The sequence below is a fragment of the Phoenix dactylifera genome, unplaced genomic scaffold, assembly GCF_009389715.1.
Source record: "Phoenix dactylifera cultivar Barhee BC4 unplaced genomic scaffold, palm_55x_up_171113_PBpolish2nd_filt_p 000892F, whole genome shotgun sequence".
Classification (NCBI taxonomy): Eukaryota; Viridiplantae; Streptophyta; class Magnoliopsida; order Arecales; family Arecaceae; genus Phoenix; species Phoenix dactylifera.
In genome coordinates, this window is record NW_024068254.1 from 73,111 (window position 1) to 87,732 (window position 14,622).

Here is a 14,622-nt window from a genome sequence, read left to right on the forward strand (position 1 = left end):
AAATAAGAGGAGGTGCAGATCAAGTGAGGAGGTGTATCAAATGATATGTCCTTTCATGTGGTGCTATATTTTGACCAAGTCAACATCACATGCTAATCACATGTCCATCACGCCTCACCTCTTGATCTTTCATGATGATGATCCAAGGGCTCCAATGCAAGGCGCCATTCACTTGACCCATTATGTCTTCATCCAATGGTGGGATTAAGATCCAATGGTCAATTATGGTAGCCATCCTCTAACCCAATCCAATTGGGTTAAACCAACTCTCCATTATGTCTTCATCCAACGGTAGATCAAGATCTAACGGTCTAAATTGAATGATTTATTAAATCTAATCCAATTAGACTCAAACCAAGCCAATTAGGTGTCAACTCTTGGCTAATCCATATTAGAATATGATCTAATCAAATTAGATCAATTAAGAATCAGATTCGAATCCAATTCGAATCAGATTCGAATCCAATTCGAATCAGATTCGAATCCAATTCGAATCAGATTCGAATCCAATTCGAATCAGATTCGAATCCAATTCGAATCAGGAGCTAAGGTTTGCTACACCTTCTAGGATGTTTATCTTGCAAACATGATCTAATCCAATTAGACCCTTGATAAGTTTTCTTGTGTGTGACCCATTGGGTTCCATACTTAGCCAGCAATAGGTGTGAGTGCGAGTTGACCCAACTTGATTAGAACTCTTCTAATCGATTTAAGTCCAAATTGCGCGAACCCGAACTTAACAATTAGAATCCTTTCTAATTGGTGATCGAATTAAACTCTTTAATTTGATTAAACCTATAAAACAAGATTGACGTCTAGCAACGTGTCATGTCTACCCGGAAAATATGAAATTTGGTGGAAATACCAAAAATACCCTTCAGTGGCAAGTTACCATGCAATTCAATCCTTTAATCAAACTGCATCCCAAATATGTATATGAGTATGAATATATGTCAAACACAATTTCATATTCATATTTTTCTCAATCTTTTAGTGATAATTCAAATAATGAAACATTAGAAACTCTTTCTAATTTTCATTCTGCTTTGATCAAAGGCTTCCTGAATTATCATATGATTAGAATAAATAGGATGCTATCTTCTCTTACTAGAAGTGATTAATTTCTTGTTGACCTACTCATAATCTTCGTACACAATTCACCATATCCAGAAGATCTCGTACATAATTTATTGTCATGAATGAGTGTAAACCAAAATATGGGTTCATGTGCACAAGATACCATGGTGATCTCAGGTCATAGGATCAGTTGCACAACTCCCACTAAGAGAATCATCTTTTGACATGTAAGTAAGACTTCATAAGAATTCTCTTTGTAGGTCAATTCAGTGAACTCATTCCTCTAATGAGCACCCACATCTTTGTATTAGTGTCTCCACACAAATGATTGTGAGATCAATCATCCTCTGCATCGAGCATACATAAGACATGCCAGTCTTTCCGGTAATCATTGATCCCCGACTCACTGTACCAATGACTGGGAATATTTAAGATTAGGATTTTAGGATTTTAAGTCTCACTAGTATGATCTCATCATAGTCTTAAAACCATTGCCCTAATTTAAGGAGTTTATCATAAATATAATCAACAGCATATGATAAAACATAATGCCTTTATTCATATTTAAATATCATGTACATGATTTGGACAAATCAAAAGAAAAAACCTTTCGCAATACATATTGCGATTGACTTGTAGGGCATCTACTCTTTCAATCTCCCACTTGCACTAAAGCCAATCGCTCTTATATTTTATCCCCATACAATCGAGGTGGCGATCGAACTGCTATTGTGGTAGAGCTTTAGTGAACGGGTCTGCTAAGTTGTTCTTTGTGTCTACTTGTTTAATGACTATGTCTTGTCTCTCGACGATCTCTCGAACGAGGTGGAAGCGTCTTAGAATGTGCTTGGATTTGTGATGAGATCTTGGTTCCTTTGCTTGAGCAACAGCTCCAGTGTTGTCACAATAAACTGAAACTGGTCCAGCAATCTCAGGAACTACTCCCAACTCAGCGATGAACTTCTTCATCCAGACAGCTTCCTTAGCGGCTTCACTTACAGTGATGTATTCTGCCTCAGTAGTTGAGTCAGCTACAGTTTGCTGCTTGGAACTCTTCCAGCTCACTGCACCACCATTTAGGGTAAAGACATACCCTGAAGTGGACTTGCTATCATCTGGATCTGATTGAAAACTAGAATCAGAAAATCCTTCTAGTTTCAACTCAGATCCTCCATAAACTAGAAAAATATCTTTAGTCCTTCTTAAGTACTTAAGAATATTTTTCACAGCTATCCAATGATTTTCTCCTAGATCAGCCTGGAATCTGCTTGTTATGCCTAAGGCATAAGCAACATCAGGCCTAGTACATAGCATAGCATACATAATTGATCCTACTGCGGAAGCATAGGGAATAGAATTCATTCTATTCCTCTCTTCAGATGTCTTAGGAGACATCTTCTTAGAGAGACGTATGCTATGACTCATAGGTAAGTAACCTCTTTTACTTCCTTCCATGCTGAATCTTTTCAGCACACGATCTATGTACTTAGACTGGGACAAGCCTAGCATCCTTTTAGATCTATCCCTATAGATCTTTATACCAAGTATATAGGATGCTTCTCCCAAGTCTTTCATGGAAAAGATTTTTGATAGCCAAGTCTTGACCGATTGTAACATTGGAATATCATTTCCAATGATTAGTATGTCATCTACATACAATATTAAGAAGACAACGGCACTCCCACTAGTCTTCTTGTACACACATGGTTCATCCACATTTTTGATAAAACCAAACTCTTTGACTGTTGTATCAAAATGGATGTTCCAACTCCTCGATGCTTGCTTTAATCCATAAATGGATCTCTTAAGCTTGCATACTTAATTTGCTCTCCCACTTGAGACAAATCCTTCTGGCTGTGTCATGTAAACCTCTTCCTCAAGATAACCATTAAGGAAGGCGGTTTTGACATCTATCTGCCAAATTTCATAATCATAGTATGCAGCTATTGCAAGTAAAATCCGAATAGATTTAAGCATGGCAACTGGTGAAAAAGTTTCATCATAGTCAATTCCTTGCTTTTGCCTGAAACCTTTTGCCACCAATCTAGCCTTGTAGGTTTCTACTTGGCCATCTGCTCCAATCTTCTTCTTATAGACCCATTTGCAACCTATAGGGTTTGCACCAGAACACCTTCTGGTGCATCAACCAAAGTCCATACTTGGTTGGTATACATAGAGTCTATTTCGGATTTCATAGCTTCTAACCATTTGTTAGAGTCATTACTCATGATAGCTTCCGAATAGGTCAGAGGATCATCATTTTCGACGATGTGGGCTTCATCATTCTCAATGATAAACTCATACCTCTTAAGTACATTTCGCACTCTATCTGACCTTTGGAGAGGAGATGTGTGTTGTGGTTGTACTTCATCAATGGGTATATCTGGTTGAAGAATTTCTTGTGTTTCTATTTGTAGGTCTTGAACTTCATTAAGTTCAATTCTTCTTTCACTGCCCTTTTCTAAGATAAATTCTTTTTCTAAGAAAGTGGCATGCCTACTAACAAATACCTTTTGTTCAGTAGAGTGATAGAAGAGATATCCAATACTTTCTTTGGAATAACCAATAAATGTACATTTATCTGATCTAGCACTTAGCTTATGTCCAAAATTTCTTTTGATATATGCTTGGCAGCCCCATATTTTAAAATATTTAAGATTGGGCTTTCTACCTCTCCATATCTCATATGGAGTACTAGATACAGATTTTGAAGGTATCCTGTTTAGCACATATGTAGCGATTTCTAAGGCATAACCCCAGAAGGAAATAGGAAGATCTGTAAAGCACATCATGGACCTTACCATATCTAATAAAGTACGATTCCTCCGTTCAGCTACACCATTTAGTTGTGGCGTATATGGAGGTGTCCATTCAGAGAGAATACCCTTTTCTTTAAGATGATTTAAAAATTCACTAGAAAGGTATTCACCTCCTCGATCAGATCGAAGGATTTTAATACACTTTCCGGTTTGTTTTTCAACCATACTTTGATACTCTTTAAACTTATCAAAGGCTTCGGATTTATGTTTCATAAGATACAAAAATCCGAACCTTGATAAATTATCAGTGAATGTGATGAAGTAAGAGTATCCACCTCTAGCTGGAGTTGTCATAGGACCACATACATCTGTATGTATAAGTCCTAATAACTCACTTGCCCTTTCTCCATGTCCAATGAATGGAGACTTGGTCATTTTTTCCATAAGACAAGATTCACAAGTTCCTAATGATTCATAATCATAAGGATCAAAGAACTCTTCTTTGTATAACTTGTTGATTCTTGATTCACTTATGTGACCAAGTCGGCAATGCCAAAGGAGGGTATTATTCACTTCCTCTCTCTTTCTTTTATTGCTTTTATTAATATGAAAGACATTGTCATTAAGTAATAAAACTAGAAGACCATTTTCCATAATGCCATTGCAAAGATGCTTATTAGAAAAATAAATAGAGCAACCATTGCCCTTTCCATTAATTTCAAAACCTTTCTTTAACAACAAAGGAATGGAAATTACATTTCTAATAATTTTGGGCATATAATAACAATCTTCTAATTGTAGGAGCTTTTCCGAAGGCAATTTCAAGTTGTAGGTTCCAACAGCTTCAACCTGGATAGACTCTCCTCCAGCGCCATACAGCTCGAAGTCACCTTTCTTCAAAATTTTAATTTTCTGTAGTCCATGCAAAGATTTGCAAATATGAAAACCACAGCCGGTATCCAATACCCATGAATTTGAATTTGAAGAACTTAATGACAAGTTGGCATGTAACATAAACATACCTTTTGATGCAACTCTTGCATCGGTCTTCATACTTGCAAAAAAACTCTTGCAATTTCTTTTCCAGTGGCCAGCTTTGCCGCAATGAAAACAGGTACTTGATCCGGAGTTTTTCTTTCCTTTTTTCTTTTTGATGCTACTCTTGGGGTTCAATCGTTTCTTAGAACCCTTATTTCCAGATTTTCTCTTAGAGGTGCTATTTATAAGAAGGAGTGGACCTTTATCCTTCTTAATATGCCCTTCAGCTGTTTTGAGCATATTTAACAGCTCGGGCAGGGAGGTGTTCAGCTTGTTCATGTGAAAGTTCACAACAAACTGAGAGAATGAATCAGGCAGTGATTGCAGGATCAAATCCTGACTGAGCTCACTATCCATAGCAAAACCTAATTGACTTAATCTGGTGATCAAGTCTACAACCATAAGAACATAGTTTTGCACTGGAGTTCCTTCATTCATTCTAGCACGGAACAACTGCTTAGATATCTCATACCTAGCAGTCCTGCTTTGTTCTCCATACAACTCTTTTAAATTGAGAAGTATGGATTGAGTGTCCATGCCTTCATGTTGCCTCTGTAATTCATTGCTCATAGAGGCAAGTATGATACATTTGATAGTCACACTGTCATTTTTCCACATCTTATGTGTGGCAATCTCCTCTTCTGTAACATCATCCCCTAGATCTCCAAGATCAGGGGTTTCAAGTATATAGGAAATTTTCTCCTGAGTGAGTATTATCTTTAAATTCCTCAACCAGTCTACATAGTTTGGTCCGGTCAACTTGTTGGCATCTAAGATGCCTCTTAGTGAAAGTGAAGAAGCCATTTAATAATTCTACATATGCAAGAACAAAACTAATATAAGCAGACCAATCATGATGACATGTTTGCAACTAGATAAGGACTTTAATCTAATTTGTCTCCTACTATTTTTATCGAATATCATAGCCCTCTCCTATGATAAATGTGAAAATATAATTTTTCTTAGTAGGGTTGAGATCCTAATTCATCATAAAAAGCCTTGTGTTTACACAACAAACTCTTATGAGTTCAAAGGTAGGAAACTCTTTCCAATTGCATCTCATGCAATTCTCAACTTTATCTTGTCCTCTTAAAATACTTATTGCCTTGTGTTAGCACAACAAACAATAATATTTTAGTTAAGTCAAACCCTTCATTTCCATATAGTCATATTCGAATAATATTGCCCTTGTGGTTGCACAACAAGGCAATATATTAAAATATGCCATAAGCATCTTAATGCACCAAGACAGTATAACATCAGTCCCCATTGCAAGTCTTGTGTTAGCACAACAAACTAGCATGGATCTTGACATAATAATATCGAGGCATGAAGAAAGGCTATCAATAGTGTTATATCAATATTAAGCTTATCCATAATAGGCAATCAAACAATTGGCCAGGTAAGCAGGTGGGAGGCTCCCCTTACTCAGAGAGTAAGGTCCTAATTAAGTAACCACCTTTAGTGCTTTCCTTAGACACCAATTAGATTAATTGTTCTAGAATGGGTTAGCTCAAAGTTTTTCAACACTATGACTTAATATAATTTTTATTGAGGGCTTACTAGTCTCTAGCACATTCTTTAATTGTAACATATATTTAACATATCTAAAATAAACTATTATGCATCATGGCTATCTCATAGCATGTATAAATCATAAGCAATTTAATTAATATGCTTCAACATATTTTCATATGGAAAATTTCATATCATGATATTTTATTACATAACATATCATATATGAATCATATATTTCAGCATTTCATTAAGCATATGACATTACTATCTCATAGTAAATTAATAATCATACATCATGCATTATTATTTGATTGAACCAATTAAGGATGACTCTGATACCACTGAAGGGTTTTAGCATGTTATAATGCACAGCGGAAGCTAGGGATTTTAAAAATTTCTTAATAAAGTCCCTATGCATGAAACCCTTTTAAGCCTAGATCACCTTAATGATTACAATCAAATGATATAAAATAAATGCAGAATTAGTAGAATACCTCAAACGCTAATCCAAAGTGTACAATCTCCACGAGGCATCCAAGTGTCCGCCCTCCAATGGTGATCCACACGAAAACTTGATCAAGACTTTAGCTCCAAAGACTTTTGATCCTTAATGCAGAATTCTTATAAAGAACTCTAATGGCTTGCTTTCCTTCCTTTCTATTTTTTTTTAGCCTTCTAAAATCACTTCTAATCCTTTTGTCCTAAAGAAGACCACCTTGTCTTGGCTTAGGACACACTAGAAGCAATGCTAGAAAGAAAGAAACTAATGTAAGAAAGAAAGAAGAGAGGAGTGGGGTGGAACTGGAATGATGAAACCCATGGAGTGCTAACCTATTTATAATAGGTGTAGGGATGCATCTCCAAGGGATGCATCCCATCCACACATCCTCTCATGAAAGGGCATCATCTAAAGGGCCATATCAAATAAGAGGAGGTGCAGATCAAGTGAGGAGGTGTATCAAATGATATGTCCTTTCATGTGGTGCCATATTTTGACCAAGTCAACATCACATGCTAATCACATATCCATCACGCCTCACCTCTTAATCTTTCATGATGATGATCCAAGGGCTCCAATGCAAGGCGCCATTCACTTGACCCATTATGTCTTCATCCAATTGTGGGATTAAGATCCAATGGTCAATTATGGTAGCCATCCTCTAACCCAATCCAATTGGGTTAAACCAACTCTCCATTATGTCTTCATCCAACGGTAGATCAAGATCTAACGGTCTAGATTGAATGATTTATTAAATCTAATCCAATTAGACTCAAACCAAGCCAATTAGGTGCCAACTCTTGGCTAATCCATATTAGAATATGATCTAATTAAATTAGATCAATTAAGAATCAGATTCGAATCCAATTCAAATCAGATTCGAATCCAATTCGAATTAGATTCGAATCCAATTCGAATTAGGAGCTAAGGTTTGCAACACCTGCTACGATGTTTATCTTGCAAACATGATCTAATCCAATTAGACCCTTGATAAGTTTTCTTGTGTGTGACCCATTGGGTTCCATACTTAGCCAGCAATAGGTGTGAGTGCGAGTTGACCCAACTTGATTAGAACTCTTCTAATCGATTTAAGTCCAAACTGCGCGAACCCGAACTTAACAATTAGAATCCTTTCTAATTGGTGATAGAATTAAACTCTTTAATTTGATTAAACCTATAAAACAAGATTGACGTCTAGCAACGTGTCATGTCTACCCGAAAAATATGGAATTTGGTGGAAATACCAAAAATACCCTTCAGTGGCAAGTTACCATGCAATTCAATCCTTTAATCAAACTGCATCCCAAATATGTATATGAGTATGAATATATGTCAAACTCAATTTCATATTCATATTTTTCTCAATCTTTTAGTGATAATTCAAATAATGAAACATTAGAAACTCTTTCTAATTTTCATTTTGCTTTGATCAAAGGCTTCCTGAATTATCATATGATTAGAATAAATAGGATGCTATCTTCTCTTACTAGAAGTGATTAATTCCTTGTTGACCTACTCATAATCTTCGTACACAATTCACCATATCCAGAAGATCTCGTACATAACTTATTGTCATGAATGAGTGTAAACCAAAATATGGGTTCATGTGCACAAGATACCATGGTGATCTCAGGTCATAGGATCAGTTGCACAACTCCCACTAAGAGAATCATCTTTTGACATGTAAGTAAGACTTCATAAGATTTCTCTTTGTAGGCCAATTCAGTGAACTCATTCCTCTAATGAGCACCCACATCTTTGTATTAGTGTCTCCACACAAATGATTGTGAGATCAATCATCCTCTGCATCGAGCATACATAAGACATGCCAGTCTTTTCGGTAATCATTGATCCCCGACTCACTGTACCAATGACTGGAAATATTTAAGATTAGGATTTTAGAATTTTAAGTCTCACTAGTATGATCTCATCATAATCTTAAAACCATTGCCCTAATCTAAGGAGTTTATCATAAATATAATCAACAGCATATGATAAAACATAACGCCTTTATTCATATTTAAATGTCATGTACATGATTTGGACAAATCAAAAGAAAAAACCTTTCGCAATACATATTGCGATTGGCTTGTAGGGCATCTACTCTTTCAGAGCCGACCCCGGATTTGCTCGGGTCGACCCCAGCATGGTTGACAGCATGACGGCTAGTTCTGCAGAAGTACTTTTTGAGCTCCCAACGGCTATAAACGGCTAGTTTCTCCATTCCAACGGCTAGGAAGTCATCTTTGGAGGTTGGAGAAGTATTTAAGAGCCACTACTCATCAAAGGAAGGTATCTTGGTGGAAATAAAAGTGTGCATTCAAGTGAAAAGAAAATCCAAGAGAGTTTCATTCATTGCTTCATTCAAATTCTGAAAGAAGGTGGTTGAGCAGTCTTCAAGTGAATTCAAGAGCTCTACCAACCCCTTGAGGAGTGAAGCAACGTTGGCAAAGAAGAGAAGAGCAACCTACAAAGCGATAAATATTTTTTTAACTCTTCTCTAAGTGCATTATTGTATTATTTGCTCACTTAGGAGCTTTAAACCTTTTATTTCTCATTCATTGTAAGGTTTGTTGGTGAGCCCGTAAAACCAACGGTGTAGGTTGTTGGTGAGCTCGCAAAACCAACGTAGGTTGTTGGTGAGCCCGCAAAAAACCAACGTAGGTTGTTGGTGAGCCCGTAAAACCAACATAGGTTGTTGGTGATCCCGTAAAACCAATTGTAAGAATTTTTGGATTGTGAGCCCGGAAAAACAATCCAACTGTAATCCGAAGGGTTATAGTGAATTTTCAAGGAACGCTTGGGGAGTGGACGTAGGTGCTTTGGGGTGCACCGAACCACTATACTTGATTGTGTTTGCATTGTGTGCTTCTTGGTTTATTTTCTTTACTTAATTAATTGCTCTAACTTAAATTCTAAAAGTAACTTAATTACAATTGTTTAGAGTTTTACTACTATTGCTTCCACTGCACCTATATTATCACATAGGCCAAACCACATTCACTTAAAAACAAATTTGAGGCCTTAAAATTTAGAAAATCCAATTCACCCCCCCCCCCCCCTTGGGTTGTCACCTTGGGCAACAAAGAGTCTAGATAAAAAGGGCTCTAGGGATCATTGGGGAGAAAAGAAATAAATAAATTTTTTCTTCTCCTCATAATTTCTCTAAGTTTCTTTTGAGGTATCTACAAGCGTGAACGTGCTCTTCTTTCTTCCCTGGAGGCGCACTGACGGGAAAAACGTGGTTCTGTATTGGGTTGTCGTATCTCTAGGAGATCTGTGCCAGCAGACCCGTGCATGGGGGGCATAAACTTTTCTGGGACAACGCATCAGCGTGCTTCGATCCACAGGCCATCTTCTCTCTCTTTCTTCATTTAATTTTTATATTGTCAAGTTAATTATTTGCTAGTTTATTCTTCTTATTTACTGTTTTTGAATATTAGGAATATTTAATTTATCAATTATATTTGTGCATCTAGGCTAACAATCCAGAAAAGTTTATATACTGTTAGCACTAGATTTTAGATTGTAACATATATTATATATTTTGCTGCATAATTGTAAATTGTTATATTTTAGTTATTACACATTTATGCTAGCTTTACTTTAATACTTAATTTTTTAAGCAAAATATTAGATTGCCTAACCTCCAAGAGGTTTATTAATACCTCCATTTGGACTCCTCACAGAGTAATTTCCAGAATCCATTCAAACAAAAATTCAGAAATTGGTTAATTTATAGGAGCTAGCTTAAACAAATAACTCGAAATAGTAATTGTATTGATTTATCATTTTCCTCCTCCTCTGGAGGCTTTGAAGTGGAGTTGCAAACTAAGTAAAATTCACCACAGAGACCCGCATTCCCTTCAAAGCTCGAACTCGAGAAGGTTGAAAACTGACCTCCCATGGGAATTTGGCCCTGCAAGTGGTTATGAGCAACATTGAACGAAGAAAGAAACGAAAGGTCGACAAGGGAGGCAGGTATTGTCCCTGATAGATCATTGAAAGACAAGTCCAATTTCTCTAAATTGCGAAGGCCTGACAATTCATAAGGAATAGAACCTATGAAGTTGTTGTTGCTCAGGTCAAGCACCTGAAGAAGTCTCAAGTTGCCAATCTCCTTCCCGATTGTTCCATCCATCATATTATTGCTCAAATCCACTGTCGGAGGGAAGTTTGTATATTGTTTATACAGCAGATTACGTGGTGCATTTTTCCAATAGAGCACGGGCATGCCATGTGAAGAAGACCCATTGTTTGAAAGAGAATCAGAATTGAGGGTTTTTAGTTTCGTTAAGCTCATAGGAATCTCGCCAGCGAGTGAATTATTAGACAGGTCCAGGTAAAAGAGATAATCCAGGCTCCCAATGCACAATGGAATGCCACTAGTCAAGTGATTCCAAGACAAATCTAGCAAACTCAACTCTTTGATATTTGCGAACCACGAGGGAATGGAACTAGTGAGAGCACAAACGTCTATAACAAGAGCTTGCTGTTAATATTCAGACATTCAACTGCATATGGTTAATTCAGTTTCAAATGCTCAACTGTATCTAGTTAAGTCAACTGAAGTCAACTGTATCTAGTTAAGTCAGTTAGTCAGTTATTTAGTTAACTCTTCTGTTATTCAATTAAGCAGCTACAGTTTTATGTATAAATATGAGTGGAGTTTATCAATGGAAATATACAAGAGAGCTGCTTGCTCATTCTTTTTTTTTTTTGTAGAAAATAGGAGGGGAGGGGGAGGGACCAGCCCACCCACGTAGCAGCCCCATTACTGAGCCCCCCTTCCACTAGGGAATGTTCGATACAGGTCGCAGGTTTCGCGTGCCTTCCCCGACCCGTGGGCTCACCCCACTGGGTTCACCGCCTGCTTGCTCATTCTTTCATTCATTTCATTTTCCCCTGTTCCGAATCTTCTTCTTTTCTTTTCATTGTCTGAAACTCTTCATGGTATCAGAGCTATAAGGCGCTTCCATCATGGTGTCTCTGTTGGGAACCCGCCCATGCCGCTGATATTTCAAAAAAATTCAGATGGCAGCGGAATCGGCATAAGCGGGATCGACGTTCATCGCATGAACGTTGTTTCATGAATCGTTCGTAGTTAGATAAGAATTAAAACTTTTTAAACCTTTAGGAAGATCAGATCTTCACCTTGTGCGGGTAGATGATCACCGCAAACTGAAGTTCGTGGTCTAGGATGAAGGTTTGCTTGAAGCCGTTCAAGTGTCCGGCCTCTACGGGTATCCACACGAAGCAGTGATCCGATCAAAGCTCGCTTGTCTTCCCGGGGTGCTAGCTCCCTTGCAAAGACTTCTTTTGATGGCTGATTTTCTTTCTTTCAATCAACCCTTGATTGTGCTTGAGAGGAGGAAGAAGAAGGATGAAGAAGAAGAATCCCCACGCAGCCTTCTTTCTTTTTCCTGCATTGGAAGGAAGAAGGGAGGAAGAGGATGCCGCCAACACCTTTGGCTTTTATCTTCCTTGCTTGCGGCTGAACCAAGAGGAGAGGAGAGGGAGGCATACGGCAAGGAGGAAGAGGACTTCTTCTATGCCCTAGGTGCCGCCCACAAGTCCCTTTTTATAGACATGTGGAGCTCCTAACATTTAGGAGTTCTTGATGTCTTTCCTAAGAGGGGGCGCCGTCTCTTCTCCCTTCTCCACATGGAAAGGGGAGGGGCTTATCCCCTTCCTCATGGTAAACCCTAATCCATATTAGGTAGGGATTGGAATGCCCTAATGTGGTCAAGCCCTAATCCAATTAGGCTTAGCCCAAGGGTGAACCAATTTGGATCCAATCTAGGTAAGTCCTAATCCAATTAGAACTTAAATCAATTTTGACTCAATTGAACTCTTCAATCCTAATCCAATTAGGAGTCTTATTGATTCATTAGATTAATAATTAATTGTGACTTAAGAAACCCTAATCCAAATTAGGACATATATAATTTTAGTCCTAATCCAATTAGGACTCTATTTGAATCCGAAGTCCTAATCCGATTAGGACTCTAGGAATCCTACTCCAAGTAGGAATCCAATTTTGATTCAAAACTCCTAATCTCATTAGGATTGCAGGAATCCTATTCCAAGTAGGAATCCCAGTCCTACTCCAACTAGGATTCCCAGTCCTAATCCAATTAGGACTCTAGAAATCCTACTCAAAGTAGGACTCTTGTTTCAAGTCCAATTAATTAATTTCCTTTGTTCCTTCTTCAACTGAATATCAATCGAATTGATTACTTGTGATTCATAATCACTTTTCAACCATCGGATCGGTCAATACTTCTAGTGTGTGTGACCCCATAGGTTCTACTCTGACTGGTAGTGAGATATATTGTAATCTCTATCACTATATCATTGAAAACTCCTTTCAATGGGTTGGAACGATTCCAACTCAACTCATTAGGGTTTATCGATCATCGAGATAATCCCTGTGAGTCCCACCATCCACCAGTGACACCTAGCAGCATGTAGTGGCTACCCAGTAGAATAGAAAGATGAACCTCTAGGTGCAGTTACCATGTGATACAGTCCTACTATCGTGGATCCCTACAGGACGGAGGTCATGGACAACTCGTCAAACCCCATCGTCTGTCATATGTCAAAATTTATTCGACTCGAGTTCGATAGTGGAAAACTCTTTCTCCACTTTATATTACTGCCCTGGCCAAGGTCTTAGAACTCAGTCTAACAAATCACATAGGATCACTCCTCTTCTATCAAGGTCGATAGATTCCTTGTAGGTGCATACCCTACTCCTACAGTGAATCTACTGCAGCCAATCTATACTGCACGGACCCATATGGCTAGAGACCATGTATGTGTGCAGTCAAACTACAATAACCTCACTGTGAGTAGCCGAAGCACCGCAGGTCAAAGGACCAGTCACACTACTGCAACATCAAGCAAGTCACTGACGAGTGGATACACATCCAAGTGACTTCTTGTCTTGGTCACGCTCAGTACCCTTGTTCTCTAACATGCACCTGCACTATCACTTCAGCGTCCCTACACTGTGGACTCAAGTCTCGTCCATCCAGAAGGAAAGTGATCTGTGCACTGATCGGATCGATCACCGTCCTCGTGATGATCCATTGATCAAGAGCATTTAGAAATTAATCACCAATGATACATGGCTCAAATTCTCAACTCTTAAGAATATGCATCATCATCTTATTAATTTTTTGGACGATTCATAGACACATAAATAATATGAATGAAAAGATCCCTTTTATTTATTCAATAATAAATAGTCAAGTACAAAATTATGTCCCTAGAATTAACAATGTGTCAGCCAGATTGGCTTCTAGGGCATACTTCTAACAATCTCCCACTTGCACTAAAGCCAATCAGCCATAATCCTAAGCCCCATCTTCTCAAGATGCACTTTATTTTTCTGCCGACTTAGCTGCTTAGTGAATGGGTCCGCCACATTTTCTGTGGAGTCTACTCTCTGATTCTCTACTTATTTTTTTTTGAGGTAGTCGCTTATTAGGTTAAACTGCCGCTCTATGTGCTTCGATTTCTGGTGAGACCTTTGGCTCCTTAGCTAGTGCTATGGTGTCTTTGTTATCGCAGTAGAGTGTTATGACATCTGATGACATTACACCTAACTCTGCAATGAACCTTTTAAACCAAAAGATTTCCACTGCACCCTTAGAGACGGCTTAACATTCAGCTTCTAAGGTAGAATCTATAATGATCGGTTGTTTGGAACTCTTCCAATTTACT